Genomic DNA, 14890 nt, shown 5'->3' with positions numbered 1-14890 from the left:
TTGGAGGTGGCCCCTGAACCTCTATTTCAAACAGCAATGGTGATTATCAAGATCACTGAACTTGTAGACATGTTTTTGTTCACCACTCTGCACTCAATGCTGTAGGTCCTCATTGAAATCTTTGCAGACTGGATGAACTAAAGAATGAAGCGCTGAATTCCAACAGCCCATCCCAACCACTCTGCATCTGTCTAGAATCTTTGCTGAATGTCTGTCTTCTCCTCTAGACCCTAAACTCCATGAGGACAAGCCCCTGGCTATCTCCCCAGCACTTCATACCTGTAAGAGTGTTTACTAAGTAAATACACAGTCCAACAAGGATCCTGTGACTCAGTTCATCAGTCTTCAATCTTAATTGCCATTGACTTAGCTACCTATCTTTTCTTTTGTAGCCAGTGTTTCTTTGTAAACCGGAAAATTATATACAAACTAAAAACTTTAACAGGAATATTTAATCAATCAAAACACTCCATTTTCAACCATTTTGGATAAAGAGGCATTTATTATAACTGTTTCCCTCAAAACACACAGAGTTTTATCAGTGCAATCTGGATGGAGTTTACTGATACCAGACACAGAAATCAGCTAAGGGAATAGAAAAAAAAAAAAAAAACAAAGAACAGATGAGATTCTTGGTAGGAATTCAGTCTGTCTCTTCCTTAGAAGAGGAAACTAATTAATAGTAGTGAGGAAAAGAGTCACCAAAGCTCCTTGACAAACTTGGTTTTTGTGGAGTTGTTGGTTTTCCCCCAAGCAAAGGACTTCATTTTAACAAAGCAATAAAAACCCTCCAAATACTCATCACCAGAGAGAGGCTCCCAAGAAGAGGTAAAGCCCCAGGCACTGATTGAAATCACACTAATTAATGGTCTTGGAGAATACTAATTTTTCCCCCATCCTCCTGTTCAAAATGGGGTTTTTTTTAGAAATAGGCCCTTGGTCACTCAAAAGTCTACCCCCTTCTTCTATTTTGACAACTTATTTTTGGATCTCATTAGTTAATAACTAATTATTTAAAAGTGTGGTTTATGCTTCGAACAGGGCTATAAAAATGGCAACTTGCCAAGGCAGACATCTGCTTCCTGTATATCCCTATAAATTATATCAGGTTCTTTTAACTGATAAAAACCCAACTTTGTCTCTGTCAGTTACAAAGGAGAAAGTTTTCACGTTGGAGACTCTCACACCTCATCAAAACTCTGCCTGAAGAGTTAGTGAGCAGAAAAGAGTCTGCTTCTAACTGTGGTGGCAATTTTTTCATAGGATGTTCAGCTGAGTTGGAAAACTCAGTCCTCAGTCCTGAGATAAAGCAAAGCATGAGGTACAGAAGTGAACAGTAAAAATTCCTGATGGAATCCTAACACACACACAACGAGGGCAGTAACCTATAGGACTCCTTTAAAAACTTGGCATTTCTTAACTAATAAAGTAGAATTTATTTAGAACATAACTCTGAAGGAAAACTTTGGTTTTGCTTCACTTCAAAGATTTTTCTCTGAGGAAAACATACCACTGGTTTTTAGATGTGAATGAAATGCGACTTTTAGACCCAATTCCTTTTCTTATAAAGTCAAACTGTTCTCCTTCAATCCTTTTCACCACTGCATTACACACAAGATTTGCTGGCATGACCCTTGACTCTTTATGCTTAGGAAAAGAAAAAAAGAGGGAAGGAAAGAAAAACCTATCTGGAATTGATGCCTTGAGTCCTAGCAGCTTGGGTATATGAAAAAAAAAAAAAAAAAACCACGAAGAAAAACTGCTCTAATAGGCCTGCTAAAGCTTGAAGTTTCATAGGTAAATGCAGGAATGAAAATGCCTTCTTGAAAACAAGCAGTCCAGGCTTTTCCCCATTCAACTGTCCCTGATCCTTTTGTAATTTCCCCGATGCCTAAACCCAGGGCACAATTAATTCCGGACCCTCTTTTAAACCTAATCCCTCTGTTACTAGAAACCTGCCCACAGGTGGGTCTTTCCTTTCTAAATTATAAATCTTAACTTGCATCAGAAGAAGACACAGTGTCCCGGAGTCACTGACCATGTGATGCTGCAGCACACATCTCCACTGGAAAGGCGGCCAAAGAAAACCTGCAACATGTACCAATTTGGAGAATGGGGGAGGGGGTCTGCATTGGAGATAGCACATATCCCACCCCACCAAGCCGCTAGGGTGGCCCTCCCTTTAGAGTGGCCACTTGGAGCCAGTAAGAAAGAAACTTTCATCTTTGCAAAGATGTTGTCATTTTGCATTATATATATATTCTTTTTTTTTTTTTCTTAAGCAGTGGGTTGTGGTCTGTGCCGCCTAGGAGCGCTTGCATCTTGCGCTTCCACACCGGCTTCCCTTCTGTTCCCCGCACGGTTTCAGGGTCCGCGTCCTCGAGCCCCGGCCGCCTCCCCGTTCGCGGTCTCAGTTCTTGCCGCCGCGGCCCCGGGGCGCCCGCCTCGCCCTAAGTTCCCTCCCCAGCGCGGAAAGGCCCGGCCGCGCAGCGCTGGCTCCTTGAAACAGGCCGGCTCCATTCTGATCCTCCTTCCAAAAGCGTCGCCCCAGCGAAAGGGCAGACCAGGGTCGGGACGATCAGAACCCGGCAGGGCCTCCGCAGCCAAAGGAGCGGCCCTCCTCACTCTGCATCACCCAGGTCACCCGTTCCCGGGGAGGATTCGCCAGCACTGGAAAACTCTGCACAACTGGTCCGGCAGTATCCCCAGCACACAGTGGTCGGCAGCGGCCCTGAGTGCATTCACATGGCTGTTTCACCGGCTGTATTCGGGGAGATGCAACTTTCCGGGCACTTGGCAATGCAATACCCTGTGTGTCGCTCTACATTAAAGGACTGGGGGACACTTGACATCTTCAAGAAACCGCACTGGCTGAATGCGTCCCATAACCAAACTTCTAACTTGCTTCAGAGGCTCTTAACCTGGTTCCAAATGTGTGCCTTCATCAGCTGCCCTAAACCGATTAGGTGTGTGAGTGGTGAAGGGGCAGACCTATCTCATGGGCTTTCTGTGAGAGTCCTCAGTGGAGTTCCGAACTTCAACCACGAAGCTTTATATAATAAATGGAGAGCATGAAAAATCACCATTCTGCCTTTCCCCTTGAAGATCTCTGCAGTGAATCCTGGGATGCACACACAAGCAGGATTCTGTGAATGGGTTCAGTCCTTAAAATGTTAAAAAAAAAAAAAAAAAACTAAGCACCAGTGCTAAAATCAACATTTGAAATGATGTTTGAACTATATAAAGTGACTTTCTAATCGAAGGTGAAATTAGACAGTAATTCTAAACTAATAATGCATCCTTTGTGAACAGCAGACTATTTCATCCGTGTCCCTAATCCAGCTGGTTTATTTTTCAGTGTCCTGAATTTGGGGTTGTTGTTTTTCTTGATGCATTTAAAGATTTAAAACAAGTTAAAAGCCTTATTAGTGGCAACCTGATCAGTTTCTGATCAGTTACTGCCAAGGCAGGAAGAAGGCATTCTAGGAGACAGGGTGCTTTGAACAGCATGGTGGATTAGGCCTTCAGTGAGAAAGTATTCCCTGCAACTCAGGGAGCTCTTGCTGAAGAGGAATAAAGCTTTCCTCCAGAGAAAGTATCTTTATTTATACCTGTCCATATGTTCATAAGCTGAGTGATCTTCCTAATATGCTAATGTTTCAAAAATCCAGAAGGAGCCTATGTAAGGATTTCTAAGGAGCTTCCATCACATCACTGAAAAGTGACATTTCTCCCACCTGTATTACTTACTAGCAGATTAGCAGCTTCTTCAAGATGCTAGTCTTGGAACAATCATTTAGGTAAAATTTTCTATTAAATAGTTATACCTTCCTTCAGCATTCAAATTCAGTTCCTAAAGAAAATGGCTGCTCTAGGAAAACGTATTTTTAAAAAATCAAAAAGCACAAACTAATACCGATTTTAAGTTTAGAACAATTCTGGAAGTGAGAAATAGCATGAGTTTCCATGAGCAAAATTTAGGGAATTTGAAACATGTCAGTGGGTTTCATATAATCATGCATTACAGAAAATCTCTTACAGGTTTGTAATATGGTTGATGATTCCTAGCACTCAAGATATCTTTCTGAACTTAAAATCAATTAGATATGCATAACCTCTGTAACACACCAAGATTTCCCAAGATTCCTACAGCTTCCTCTCCCTTCCCTGTCTGTAATGCCTTTCTTTCCTGCAAGCTCAACTTCATAAGTTCTTAATGAAATCTTCATGAATTTTTAACTATAATATTTTTAAATGTGCAATTATTTTACGTTTACATGTGATCATATTCCCCCATAATTAGGAAAACCAAAAGCCTTAACTGCAAATAAGAAAGCTCCTCTCTGTTCAAGTCACCAAAAATGGTCTTTGGCCTAGAGGGGTCCCCGAATCTGCTACCCATTTTTTTTAGATCTTTCTTTCCCAGTTTCTGAAGCTCCTAATCTCAGATAAGCAGTATCCATGATAGGCCTACCCAAATAGAATTACTTGAAAAGGTAATGGAATTACTCTAAGGGAAAATAATTGCCTGTCTATGGATTAAGTGAGTTTGGTTTTAGTAGATTAACTACATCTCAACTTTTTAAAAAGCCATATATTTAACTTCAACTATTGAAAATCTTATTTGACATGAAGTCATCATTGCTACTAGCATTAAAATCACAAATGACGTTTTGTATGCCGGTTTTCCTTTTCTGCTATGTGTACTTAAAAGGAAAGACCATCAGCTAATCTAACTTTCTCAGGAGGACTTTATGAGAAACATCTGAAGGATAAAGGTCTCTATTTAATACTTGTTAGTTACTGTTTCTGAGTTTTGCAAAAACTTTGAAACACCAGGCCAGTGTACTTTGGTTTAGGTTTGCAGGAAGTGCCCTGCATAGCAGGTGCCATTAAGGAAAGAGCTGACACCCCATTTTCTGTGGGTTTGCTGGAGACAGACAAGCTTCAGACAGAAAAGGAGATCTATAAGTCAGTTATCAGTCTATAGATCAGCTAAGCTCATGAAAACTGTTATTTCCCTTAAACCTACATATGTCACAAAAAAATAGCATGACTGATCAAAGATGCCCCTTGTCTCACTTCTCTAAAGTTTACAGGAATTAAAAGTCTTCAAACATTTTCAGAAGGAAAAAAAATGCTAAATTTAAAAATCATTCTAAGAGAACTTCTATAACTTTTGGTTCCTAGAATTAGGTGTGCCTTGACAATCAAGCTTAAGGGGATAGAGTACATGTTCTATGAATAAGAATTTACCTTTAAACCATCACAAATATGGAACTAATACCTGCTAGGTGTTAAAATCAGCTGGAGATATCCCAAAGGTACTTATTTTTTCGGTCTGCTACTGTTCACTGTACTTTAGCCTCCTGATTTTTAAAGTACAGATTCTTGAATCTTAATTGAAATGTTAAAAGCACAGTTTTCAAAATTTAAGGATTTTAAAAATCACAGTTTACTCAGTAATAATTTCTGAATTATTCCTGATCGACTCAGCCTATAAACTTTACAGAATTCTTCAGCTGTCTTATTTTTCACCTCCTGCCCACCAATCATATACAGAACTGCCAATGAAAACTATAGCAAACGATGCACCCTCCCAATGAAACGCCCTGGTGTGGAATTTCATTGGAACTTCACATTTCAAACAGCAGATGTCCTGAAGTGGCATGGCCTGGTCCACGCTCCATTCAGGGTTCCATACATCTTAGTTCATTTAGGCTTCATTCAAAAAAAAGACTCTTGAGACTGAATTATTCTTTTTCAAAATATCACAAGATGAAATTAAGAATATGGTTTCACTGCCTCATTCCTTCATTATAGCAATTTGAGAGTTAGTTTTCATCTGAATTGTGAGTTTTCAGTCTCTTTTTGTAAAAACCCATGTAACATACAACTCTGGAGTATTTTTAGGTGTTTTACGCCATCTCCCCCAAAAGTCAAGGGAGCTAAAGCTGCAAATTTCCACAAGAAAATTAACAAATAGGATGTCACACTGGCTTCTGCAGGTACTTCCAGAGACAGATTTAAATAAAATGACACTTAGCTCCTATTATTTACTTTCATTCTACAGCATAAAAATTACCCAAATATACAATCAAATGTTTAAAACATACTCCTGTGTCTCACACACACATCACCTCACCTCCCTTCCAAAAAAAAAAGTAAAGAAAAACCCACTAGCTGTTTGAGGCCAGCAATCAATCCAATTTACTGCAGGTACAATTTATATGTACACTGCATGCCACAACAAAACCACAGTGTGATGCCAACAGGGCCCTTAAGAAAGTTTTCCCCTAAATCTCTGGAAAGAAGCTTTAAAAGAAAGCAAGGATTACAGTCAGCTAGAAGGTAGGGAGGGGACTTACCTCAAACCCAGCCAAGCGGAAATCAGAGCAGTAATTCTACAAGTCGACAGAGTACACTTTCAAAGCTATAATGGTGTGAAGAAGTGCTGGGCACCATGGCCTGAAGGCAGCGCTAATACACTGATGACTGATGGCGGGGCCCGGGCAGACAATGAATTTGGGGCTTGAAAACTAACAGAAACCATGCAGCACTTTGACAAATGGGCTTTCACAATTTCATTCATTGAATAACCTTTAAGCACAAAATTGGCTCGAGTTCTCCTGGGAATTATGTGACAGGTCGTTGGACGATGATGTAAGTATTTTCTTTTTTAATTATGACTTGTATGCAAAATGCAAACGCACCCGAACATGAGGACACAACCCTAAATGCTGCAGATGCATGTGTGGAGCTCCACACAATATTGCCTTTCAGGAGGGGGGCTGGAATGTTCCAATGCCACCTTATTAACTAGGTAATGGTCTGTTCATTCAGTTTCTTTAGAGAGCCATAGATTTTCTGGGACATTTTGTCGGATTGAAATATACACACATGGAACAAAAAACACTTTCACATTAAAAAAAAAAAAAAAACCTGAAAGTGGTCATGAGTAGCTAAGTGTGGCACTAAAATATAGTGCATTAGAACTACAAGTAGAAAAAGTCTAATTTTAAGGGGTGAGGCAAAGGAAAAGTGCCTTGAAACAATTGAGACACCACATAAAGTTTGCAGTCAAATACACTTGCCAACACAGTTAACATTCAATTTCTTTCCAACGGCTCCCCTCCCTTTCTTTCCCTGTAAAACTAGCCCTTCAATGGAAAAATCATAATTTTGGCAATTTCGAAAGAGAGCATGAAATACCTAGTGTCTCTAAATTAGCAAGTACCACTTACTCCAGGCAGCATTGCCTTTAACAGCTTCTAAAAACTTAAGAAAAGGATCTTAAAACAGGAAGCTTAGTGAGCTCATAAAACTGTTGTTGGAGCCAGGAACACATAGCATATTTAATCTGCAAACTGTGAGAGTCTACAGTGATTTCAGCAAGATCTGAGGCATGCCCTCAAGGTTTGCTGGGATCTGGGATTAGGGGGTTGATAAGAACCTCTACTGCCCATGGACATGTTTTTCTTCTGCAGTTAAACACAAATGCACAGAGACATTTGACTGCTGCTTGGCGTTACTGCTCAAGTTATAAAAAAGCTTTGCAGCTCCTTTTGCTGTCAATATATCAAAGTTAAAAAAAAAAATCATCAAAGTGTGAAATTTCATTTAAAGTCTTCGCCAGTCTACAGCTCTATTTCACAGGCCCATCAAATAAAAGTAGAGATGAAAAATACACTGAAAGTACTTGAAAAAAGTTTGTGGCACTCCCCCTGCCCTGTTATTGTTTACTCTGTCTCCCTTTATTTGCTTTGAAACTAGAACAAATCAATTTTCATCTGGAAAAATGACAACAGGAAGTGAAGGGCAGAATCTTCTAGTAGCCTTTCATGAAAAGACAACCTGAAGTCATTATTACAGTAGAATCTTATACTTACCAAATGAAATACACACACACAAACAATTTCTTCTACAGTCACGTCAGCATTTTAATTGACTCTCATGATATAAGTTGGCAGAAAATTTCTTGAATCTTCCAAGACAGATCAGACGGACTAGAGAATACGGATGGGATGCCAGCAAAACTAAAACCTCCTTCAAAGAATTTTTTAGCTGGGGATTTACAACAATTGCATAAAGAAGAAAAGGCTGACTTTTAAGATAATCTACTATAGTCTAAAAGCATTAACATTCCATTACTAAGGTTTTCTTGAGGATTTCATGACTCACTGATTCACTTTTCCTTCAAGACTGGTTTTTCTTAGTACACTACTGTCTCCATATAAGTGAGTGCATGGAACAATGATCATTAAATTGTTTCTTTTCATAAACTCCCAAACCTTATCCTCCTAAAAAGGGGGCAAGGATAAACTGGACAGCTCGCATAGATGGAAGGACCCCTAAATGGCGAAGCAGAGAGGAAGTCTGAAACCTAATTAAGAAAACTGGCCAAGAAACAAAGGAAAGTTCAACTTTTAGGCTAGGGCATCAAACTGATAAATTAATGACTTTCATTAAATAAGTAATGAAATAATTCACCAGAGTCATTTTTTATCAGTACTGAATTTTCTCATTCCTGTCTGTAGTCCTTTGCAAATTCGACATACTGGAAAAGTGTTTTTATGGAAAAGTGTATTTATGTCAGGGTCCGATCAAGGAATCCAAATATGTTAACGGTACCGAGAATTGGTAAGTATCTGAGTTGAACCTACTAGCCTATTCATAACAATATAGTCTATACCTTTTAAAGTGCTTCTGTGTGTGTGAAATTTCACTGGACACCTCTCACATTGGACTCATTCAGGCATCTGAAACCAAAGCTTTCCTAGGCTGACTTTAAGAATTATATACCCTTAAAGGCTCTCCCCTTAGGCAGGCAGTTTCTGATTAAATAGCTTTTAGTGTAAAATAAACCTCTTCTCTCTATAAGTATGCTATTACAACTAATTTAAATGTTAGTTCATGTTTGTTTTAGGTCTGACTACAGGCCAACTGGCCAAAGTGTTTGTGTACCAGGTTAAGACCAATATTTCCTAACATAAACAAATTCTTTAGATACTTCACACAGTTTACATTGTTAAGGCCAATCACCGCTACTTCAATATAGCCCCTCAAATGAAATACTGTTCTGCTTTAGAAAGATAGAGCGATTTTGAGGTTATTTCACTACTTTGAAACATAGCATTTTCCTCCTTCAAAATAATCTTGACACATGTAATTAAGAAACTGTCAGACTATTATTAATTTTTAATTTAAAACCTAAATGAAATAATTACAGGAATCAATCAATAAGGCACCTATTCAAATTACAGAGCAATTACATAAATACTCAAAATTAATACTTTAGGCCAAAATTAATACTTTAGGCCAATTCTTTAAGATTTCTGTCTATAATATGCTAAGACACCAAACAACACAAAAAGTGTAACATGGGGACCATGAATAGTTCCTGCCTTAAATAGAAATGGCCATGGCAGAGGGCTCCACCAGCTATGCCCAAGGCACTCAAGCTGGAACTCTTTTTAAAAGTTAATTTATTTCCACCAGACGCATATTTCAGGAATCTCAAAAAACTCCCAATTCTTCCAAAATCATATTGGGAGGGAAAAGCTTAATTACTGCGCATTTCCATCAAAGGGCTCTGGGGAGGAAAAGGGAGAAAGATAAAGGAGCGAAGAAAGGTGTTTTCTAGAACCAGTCTGGCTAATGCCACCGGCCAGGTCTCTGCACAGCGACCGACCCTCCAAACCTCCGACTAACGGGGCTCTTTTACTTGGAGATGCGGACGGTCCATCATTTCAAACTGAAATGGCAGCTGGAAAATGTGGAACAGCTGGCAGAGAGCTGGGAGAAAATGTTTTACATAAATATATGTACATATAAACTGGCAGAGGGCCACGAGCGCTGTACCCAACGCCAGAATCTATCCGGGACTGCACACCACGGAGATGAGACCCCAGGGCGGGCAGGAGGAGTCGCCCGGAGGATGCCTCCCGCACAGTCTGTTGACGCGAGGTCAGCCAGGGAAGCGTGGGTCCAGGCGCTCTCCGGACGGCATCTCCTGAAGGAGGTGCCATCGCCGACTCAAGCACAAAGTTCAGGGGAGGATAAAGGGCCTGGCTGTGCGGTGGTGCTTCGGCATCTGGCAATCTGCTTAGAAGTCACTTCACAAACTCCCTAAGTTTGGGGTAAATATTTACTCCTTCTCCACCTCCTCCCGCCCATGTGCCCTCTGCAACTCCAGAAAGTAACTGTCCCCTGCAGAGTGATTCATACCCAACTCTGCTCGTTGAAAATGCGACCTCTTAAATGATCATTGCAGGCGCCACTGCTACCCATACCACCACCACCACCAGTACCACCACCCCCGCACCACTCACTCTCTGCAGCTTCTAATGCTTTTATTTCTTTTGTTGTCTTTTCCCTTACTTTCTTTCATTCTTTTTTTTTTAATGCTGTCTCTGGAAAGGAAATGAAATGAAAGAATCCCAAATCATCCACAGATGGTACAACTTTCACTTTTCCTCTCTTAGGACGGAGGCGCGCCTCTTTCTCCCGGCTCACACCCCACCCGCGATGGGAAGCGCAGGCTGGAGGAAGCCCCCGCCGCGGCGCTCCTCGCGCGCACCCAGCTCACCGCCCGCCGCCTTCCGCGCCCGATCCCCGGGGGCTAGCGGAGTTCCTTTCAGCCCTCGGGAAAGGGAGTCGGGGCGAGCGATGCAGTCGCCGCGACTGCTCCAAACTTCGTCCCCCGACCTCCCAACTCCGGGAGGTGGAATTCTCCAGCCCGTCTCCGGGTGGCCGCCAGGTCAGACGCTGGGAAGGGGAGCATCATGCAGGAGGGGGCGAAGGGAAGACTGGTTCCGACGCCTTACCAGCGGCTCCCGAAATCTGGGCGCCTTTTGACAGCCATTTTCAGCTCCTCCCGCGCCCCGCGTCGGGGACTCCCCTGTCGACCCAGAGGCGCGGGCGCGGCCGCAGGAGCTGGCTCCCCGGTGCGGGGCCCCGCGAAACAAAGAACTTCGGGCGGGACGTACCTGCGGCGGCGGCGGCTGTCAAGTCCCCGAACTTCCCATAGACCCGCGTCCCGGGCGCGGGCGGGCGGCTCCGGGCTCCGCGCGGCCGCGGGCGGCTCGGGCTAAGGCAAGAGGCCGGGCAGGGCGCGGGGGTCCCGGGCGCCGGGCATGGTGCGGCGCGGGGGGCCGCGGGGCGCGCGGGGAGGGAGGGTCGGGGCGGCGAGGGGGCGCGAGGGCGAGTGTGCGAGCGCGCGGGCGGCGGCGGCGGCGGCGGTGCCCCTGCCCGCTCCCGCCCGCTCGTGCGACTCCGGCATCGGTTTCAGGGATCGTGTAATCCGATCCCTTCTGACTCACAGGCCCTGAGTGACAGTTCTGATTTGGTTCACCCGCGGGAGGGAGGGGAAAGAGAAAGAAAGAAAGCCCCCACTGCGCTCCCCTCCTTGCATGCAATCGACTTTCCAGAAGAAGGTCCCATCCCGGCCTGGAAACACGCGCGGGCTTGGAGGCTCCCCCAGTCCCTACCCGCGCAGCCTGCGCTACTCACGGGTGGAAAAGTTGTCCCTCGGCTCTGCTCTTCCCTCCCTCGCGCTCCCTCCTTCCCTCCTCTCCTCCGCTTCCTCCTCCTCCTCCCCGCGCTCCTCCTCCCCCAAGTTTTAGCAGATGTTGCCGGACTCTCGGCTCGCGCTCGCGCTCCCTCTTCCCCGCCCCCGCCCCCGCCCCGTCCCTTTTCTTTCTGCCACTCTCCGGCGGCGCGGTGGGGACGCGCCGAGCGGCAGGACGCCTGCCACCGCAGGGGGCGAAGTTGGGAAAACTTGGGAGGAGTGCGGCTCGCCTTACTTTTGCTTTCTCGCTCCTTCCTGGCCGCGCCGGGGGCCCGCGCTTCCCCACCCGCCGGGTCCCTGCTCCCGCAGCGGGTCCCAGCGGCGACGCGGGCGGCGGCGCGGGCCGGGGTCGGGGGCTGCAGGGGGAGCCCGGGCGCCCCGAGCCACGCGCGCGCTCCCTCCCCGCCCTCCGCCTCCTCCGCCCCTCCCCGATCCTCTCTCAGACACATTCAAGCCTGCTCCTCCTCTTCCCCCTCCTTGACCCCGCGCCCGCTCCGCGCGCCGAGGCCCCACCCACCCGGCTAAGGGAAGGGGGCCCTGGCGTGATGTCACCGCCGCCCTCCCCGCCCGCGCTCGCCCCGCCGCCCCCCACCCCGGCGCCCTGCGCGCCGGGGCAGCTTGTCCCAGCTCCCGTCGCCTTCCGCCCCGCCTCTCCGCTCCGCTTTCTCCCGGCTCCCAGTTTGGGCTCCCTTTTTTCTTCTTTTAAGGCCTCTCTGATCACAGCCACCCCCCTTCCCTCCTAGACTCTCCCTCTCCTTGTACATTTCCCCAGGCCAACCCTGAAACTCTCCTTCTCGCCTGAGGATGCTTTTGTGAAAGTTCAGGTTTTTCCTCCCCACCGACTCATCTGCCCTCGGAGCCAAATCTGGGAAGTGGGAGCTCCCCACTACGCAGCCTGCTATTCCCATGGGTTACTTTAGAAAGGACACAAAAACAAAGACCCCAGGCTTGGAGCCTGGACTCCAACGTTGTATTCCCTGAGCTACCAGAGTGTCTCTGTCCCTGATTGATTTTCAGCGGCCCGTACCAGAAAAAAAAATTATTTTCCCTCCATTCTCAACCAGCCAGCCTGCATCCATCTGTTCCCTTTCAGTATATCCAGCCTGGACCTGTAACCCAAACAAGGAGTTCCCAAGGGAGGAACAACGAAAGGAAAAGAAAACTCTGGTGGCATTCCAGAATCCATTCTTCCTGGGGTCATCTGAGATTCCGCCCACCCTCGGGCGGCCGCCCGCAGCGCCTCGGAGCTCACGGTGCACTAGTGTTGACTCCTAGAGCATCTTGACTGAAGGAAGAGCGTAGGTGGATGAATGATTAGCTATTATGATCTGAAGAGCATTTTGAGATTCAAATGCTTAGCTGGAGAATTTTTTAAGGGAATTGATAGTGGTATTCACTATTTGTTTCCTGGGACTTGTTGCTTATCTCAAAGATATCACAAAAGCAGACCCTGACTTAAGCTTTTATGGTAGAAGCAGTGGAGATAAAGGAGGACTGAAGGTCCTTATGAGCTATTTATTTTACAGTTTCTCTCTGTACTTCACCATGCTTGAAAAAAAAAAAATTACTGACTCATCATAAAGAGCAGTAGCCTTAGGATTCAAGGGTGGTGGTCCCAGCTTCCTCTCACTAACTGGCCTCAGGCCCAGGAGGATTCTCTGAGCATCCACAGGCTCTGGGCTCATCTGTGGACTGGTGATAGGAAAACCAGGCCAGTCTGCATACCTCCCAGGATTTGTAAGGGCTTCCAAAGAGATAATGCATGTGAAAGTGAAAATGGATACAAATGCCTAAGAATTATATTATGCTTTTTCCCACGTATACTTCAGCATAAGTCACAATATTTTTTTGTATTCAAGTACTGCTTCTGCCTCAATCACATGAGTGCAAATAATACATCCTGATAGCCTCCTCTGTTCACCCAATGGCAAAAAAAAATAAGTAAAAAGGAGAACGACAGCCAATAAATCAACAACTGGAATAAACTAGATATTTTGGCTTTTACTTAAACATCTAGCACATTTTGGATCATGAAGATTTTGATTCTCAGTTTCAAAAAGATAAGAACAAAGGAAAAGCAGCTCATCGTTCTCCTATGCCCATCAGAATAGTTAAAAACAAGAGGAGAAATAAAGCTGATGTCTCCTGTGTGTCCCTGTGTCCTCACCTTAGGTTCTTGGCAGAAATGAAGTTTTCTGCTTTAGTGATAAACACAGATGTGAGGGGGAACATTTTGCAGAAATAGTAGAGGAAAGAAATATAAAACAAGGGTTACCCTCATGTGAGCTAAATAATGCTATCACGCAATGACTTTTAGTCTATATTAACAGAAAAATTCTTTATCCAAAGGAAATCTTGTGTGGAATCCCTGCATATAAAGGAAAGCTATCTCTAGTTGCTGTTGGGTGGGGTCTCAAAGCCCAGCCCCTTAGCCATTCTCTTGTCACTCACTCCCTTTTTTTAAGAGCCCCTGAGACATCTCTAACAACCTTAAAGTCACCCTGAAACTCAATAATGTAACCTCCTTGTAATGATAAACAGGCACTTACAGATTTACAAGGTTCTAAGATGTTCAAGCTGGTTTTAGAAAAGGCAGAGGAACCAGAGATCAAATTGCCAACATCCACTGAATCATCGAAAAAGCAAGAGAGTTCCAGAAAAACATGTATTTCTGCTTCATTGACTATGCCAAAGCCTTTGACTGTGTGGATCACAAGAAACTGCGGAAAATTCTGAAAGAGATGGGAATACCAGACCACCTGACCTGCCTCTTGAGAAACCTGTATGCAGGTCAGGAAGCAACAGAACTGGACATGGAACAACAGACTGGTTCCAAATAAGAAAAGGAGTACATCAAGGCTGCATATTGTCAGCCTGCTTATTTAACTTATATGCAGAGTACATCATGAGGAACGCTGGGCTGGAAGAAGCACAAGCTGGAATCAAGATTGCCGGGAGAAATATCAATAACCTCAGATATGCAGATGACACCACCCTTATGGCAGAAAGTGAAGAGGAACTCAAAAGCCCCTTGATGAAAGTGAAAGAGGAGAGTGAAAAAGTTGGCTTAAAGCTCAACATTCAGAAAACTAAGATCATGGCATCCAGTCCCATCACCTCATGGCAAATAGATGGGGAAACTGTGGAAACAGTGTCAGACTTTATTCTGGGGGGCTCCAAAATCACTGCAGATGCTGACTGCAGCCATGAAATTAAAAGACGCTTACTCCTTGGAAGGAAAGTTATGACCAACCTAGATAGTATATTAAAAAGCAGAGACATTACTTTGCCAACAAAGGTCCGTCTAGTCAAGGCTATGGT

General features: G+C 44.5%; 1 protein-coding gene across 1 annotated transcript in view; it reads right to left on the bottom strand.

The window, feature by feature from the left end:
* The window catches only part of GLI3 (GLI family zinc finger 3), a 323331-nt gene extending 311765 nt beyond the window's left edge, over positions 1-11566 (bottom strand). Inside the window, exon 1 of the mRNA XM_055421143.2 lies at positions 11512-11566. The gene's annotated coding sequence lies outside the window, so the exon portion shown is untranslated. The remainder of the gene's footprint in view (positions 1-11511) is intronic.
* Positions 11567-14890: the final 3324 nt, after the last annotated feature.

Source organism: Moschus berezovskii, chromosome 3, assembly GCF_049115385.1.
Source record: "Moschus berezovskii isolate FMDL1 chromosome 3, NW_MosBer_1.0, whole genome shotgun sequence".
Classification (NCBI taxonomy): Eukaryota; Metazoa; Chordata; class Mammalia; order Artiodactyla; family Moschidae; genus Moschus; species Moschus berezovskii.
This window is presented reverse-complemented; position numbering and strand designations above follow the sequence as displayed.